Genomic DNA, 4426 nt, shown 5'->3' with positions numbered 1-4426 from the left:
CGACAATCCCCCTCTAGCGCAACGCCCACCCACAAACCACCTGACTGAGCAGAACGCTTCTTCTATTGGACGAGAGACCCTTCAGTCAATGTAAAGGCCCAGCACGCAGTGCGACGGTTTCCCTTCTCTGTAGATACCGGAAGAATAGGCCATAGGGGCGGGATGTTAGAAGAATGAAAACTAGCTATTGGTTCACGCGATTGCGCCTCTGTAGTGCACATGCGCGCTCTCAGTTTATTCGTCTCTATAATAAGAGTTTATTCATTCGCTATTGTGACCACGCTGTTCGAGTAAAGCCGCTTACAGGCTGTGAGCTCATGGATTTACGCCCCCAGCTGGTGCGAAGTCATAATGGGATTTCCCCAAACTTCCTCAATTCATTTTCTCATAAATATATATATATAGGGTTTAAAGGAATTGTTCAATGTAAAAATAAAAATTGGGTAAATAGATAGAAGCTGTGCAAAATTTTTGTAATATAGTTAGTTAGCCAAAAATGTAATGTATAAAGGCTGGATTGACTGGATGTCTAATATAATAGCCAGAACACTACTTCCTGCTTTTCAGCTCTCTTGGTTTCCACTGACTGGTTACCCTGGTTACCAGGCAGTAACCAATCGGAGACTTGGAAGGGGGCCACATGGGCAGGGTTGCCAGGTTGGAGGTTTTCCAGCCAAATTGAGCTGCTAACTTAAAACCCAGGCAGGTTTTGAAAGTAGAAACTAGCCAAGGTACGGGTTTGGGCTACTTTTTGGACCTTTGGCTGGTTTGCACTTTAGAAACCTGCCAAAATGTATTCTTGCCCTAATGTGCTAAGCCTGTCTGCCAATGCATGTTGGGTAATGTAGTTTTTAAAAATTTGCCAACTGCTAAGTTTAATGTAAGACTACAATACCCAGCATGCAATGGGACCAACATGTGTAGAAGTCGGGAGTTACCAGATTTTGGGTCTCTGTACCCCAGTCTCCCATCCCTCTTAATCATTCTCACATTTTCCAATGACTTTCCTCAATTTCAGACAATTTTGGGGCAAAAATCAGCTGGCCACCAAAATGTCTAGCGGTTGAGCTGTTTTTCCAATATTTATTGAAATTGTATATGTATTAGGGCCTTATGGGACCTAGGGTAGCCACCCGGCCGGTATTTTACAGGCCTAGCCGGTAAAACACCTGCCAAGGCTGGGGCTGGTATTACAAATTTACCGGCAATGTAGTTGCCGGTAATTTGTAATACCCTTAATAAAAAGCTCTTGGCCCGCCCCCAATTCGCTCAGTACTTACCTTTTTTTTCAGGTTTCTGTCTATCTCGTGTGCAACAGTCCCTAATGGGACCCCTATACCTCCTGGGTCCCCCTCTGTAGTTACACCCCTAGTGACGAGTGAATCTTTTCCATTTTGCTTCATGGGAAAATTTCAAAGTCATATTTTCACATATATTCATTTATTGTTTAGACTTTTTTTCAATGCACATATTGTGCTATTTTTGGGCTACTTTTGAAGTGCCTCTTGGCTAGTTTTGGGCTGTTTTTGTAGCTGACTTTGGCTGGTTTTGAAAATTAGAGAAAATTATCGGCTCAGTCCCCAAAGTAAATGAAAATTAATCAATTAATAAATAAATTAAATTAACTTAACAGCTCACCCAGCACAGAGCCAGACCCAGGTGTAAAAACCCTGGGTCTCTCGTTTGTAGGGTGTAGCTTCAACCAGTGTACGGCACAAACAGTATAAATCTCGGCAATCTTGTATGTATAGAAACTCACCGAAGATTCTTGGTGGCCCGGGTGCAGCGCCCCGAACCCGTAGCTGGGGGAGTAACTCAATGTAGACAGCGAAGAAGCACGCACTCCAAGGCCCAGTAATTGTGATTAAAAGCCTTTATTCAAACAGCTAAAACAATAGAACCTTACGCGTTTCGTATCCGAGGATACTTATTCATAGGCATGATTGAAAGCAGCCGTACACAGAATTTAAACAGATAAAAAGGATATGACGTGTGAGGCCAACAATCCTAATTTTTAACCCTTAAAATATAAATTGTTTCAGCTGAAACGATACCTGCCCGTTCTTAATGGGGATGGTAAATTAAGAGAAGTCTTGGAGCAAGGTTGTAAATTTGTTACACGTAAGGCAAAGACAGTGGGTAATATTCTGTCTCCTAGTGAAGTTAATAGGAATACAGTAGTAACCCCTTGGCTGAGTACCACCGGAACATTTAAGTGTGGTGCAACCCGATGTATAACCTGTAGATTTATATTCAAATCGAATGAGTTTACAAGTTGTTATTCCAAAAAGGTATTTAAAATTAAAGACTTCATTAACTGTAACTCAACTTATGTTATTTATCTACTCACGTGTACAAAGTGTAATATTCAGTATGTGGGTTGTACCTCTAGAAAATTTAAATGTCGAAGCGGCGCATGCTCCAACTGCGCATGCGCCGCTTCGCCGCTCTCCCACTCAGCTTACCGAAAAGACCCGGAGGATGGCTGCATGGAACTCCGATGCAAAAATTGGGTGGGTTTTGAAAGTTCTAACTCACAGCAACATCCAAAAGTAGCCCAAACCATACGTTGGTGGGTTTGGACTATTAAAACCCGCCACTACATTTTAAAAACAGCCCAATTTGACTGTTAACCCCCCTACATGGCAACCCTAGTGTCACTTGACAATTGCAATGTACATCTGACCTCATAACATGCGGTATGGCAAAAACAATTGCCCACTACAGGACAGTACTACTGGTCTAGGGCAATTTACAGCAGATTGTAGGTCCAGACCTGCAACCAGGGCTCCGGTGTACCTGCATTACCTGACTACTGATATTGATCTGTGCCCATAGCGTGAATTGACTTAACATGATATCCCACTGCAGCCTGCCACTTGGTTGTTTTGTCACAGATCAGGTGGTGGAGCATGGAGTCTGGTATTCTATATCATATGTAAAATACAGGTATGGAACCTGTTTTCCAGAATACTCAGGACATAGGGTTTTTCAGATAATGGGTCTTTCTGCAATTTGGATCTCCACACCACAAGTCTACATTAATAAACCCAACAGGATTGTTTTGCCCTCAGTAAGGATTAATTATATCTTAGTTTGGATCAAGTACAAGGTACTGTTTTATTACTACAGAGAAAAAGGAAATAATTTTTTAACATATTAATTATTTGCTAAAATAGGGTCTCTGGGAAATAGCCTTTGCCATAATTTGGAACTTTCTGAATAATGGATCCCATACCTGTATTTTATATTGTGTTTTAATGTTGTACTTGTTATAACAAGAGTCATTTAAATCAAAGAATGACTATATAGCAGGGCACTCAGGCACCACTCTGTTGTGTTATTCCTTCTTCATCTATTCTGCTCCGCCTCATTTTTCCCCCAAGTTCTTTGCACATTTCTGGAAAACATAATTTTGTATTTTATCCAAGTAATTCATGGATAATGCATTTTTAACGGCACAGTTTTGCAGTGGTAAGGATGGGGCCTTACTTTAGGTTCAGTTCCAGCCAGGACAGTATCTGCAGGTAGTTTGCATGTTCTCTCTGCGTCTGTATGGGAGATGCAGACGCACCTTCTAAAAATATACAGACAGGTTAATTAGTTCCTGATAAAATTTTCCATATTGTGAATGTTATAGGGAGATATTAAGCTCCACTGGGCTAGAGACTGATGTTAATGATGTAGAATATGTTGGGGCTATATGAATAAAGGATTATAATTAAGTAAGTGGATTTGCGTGACTGTCAGGATTACAAAGGCAGATAGGAGAAGTGCACTACTTCCAGATTTCCCTCTAAACACAAGTGGATATGACATATCTCTGTTGTGACCATATGTAAGTTGAGTTTGCTGATCAGAGATTTGTAAAGGAGTAGGAAAAACAAAGATGGAACATTGGCAAAGCATCTGAGAATTGTGCCAGAAAATGCATTTGCAGTCAGTCATTTGGGAACGAGCAACCAGCAAAGTGCCAAGAATGAATGATTTCACTGTGCCTTCATCTCTCCAACTTACACTTCTGAGAGCACAAAAACTTCTAAGCCCTTTTCCTGCTAAAATGTGTTTTTATATCAAACATGTTATTTCTCTGAAAGTGGAGCCTGGTTCATACTGTATCTACCACTGTTTTCCATGATGTGGCAGTCCATTTATCTCACCAATAGGTGCCAGAGTTGTCATACATAGTGCTGTAGCACTGGCCATTCACATAAATTAATAAGAATTTGAGAAATATACTGCGGACCCAGGCATCGAAACCGTCTCAAAAATGAAAACAAAATCAAAGAAATTGAAAATCATTATATCTCTCCCCTTCAGTTAGCTCACCTTTTCTGGATACCTAAAGCTTCCAGAAGTCCCTCCCTGGCTATTCAACCCACGTCACAACAAGCTTTGGATTTATGGGATGCAATCCACCTGAAAA

The sequence above is a fragment of the Xenopus laevis genome, chromosome 3L, assembly GCF_017654675.1.
Source record: "Xenopus laevis strain J_2021 chromosome 3L, Xenopus_laevis_v10.1, whole genome shotgun sequence".
NCBI classification, from domain to species: Eukaryota; Metazoa; Chordata; class Amphibia; order Anura; family Pipidae; genus Xenopus; species Xenopus laevis.
The sequence above is the reverse complement of the archived record's forward strand: the minus strand, read 5'-3'. Positions refer to the sequence as shown.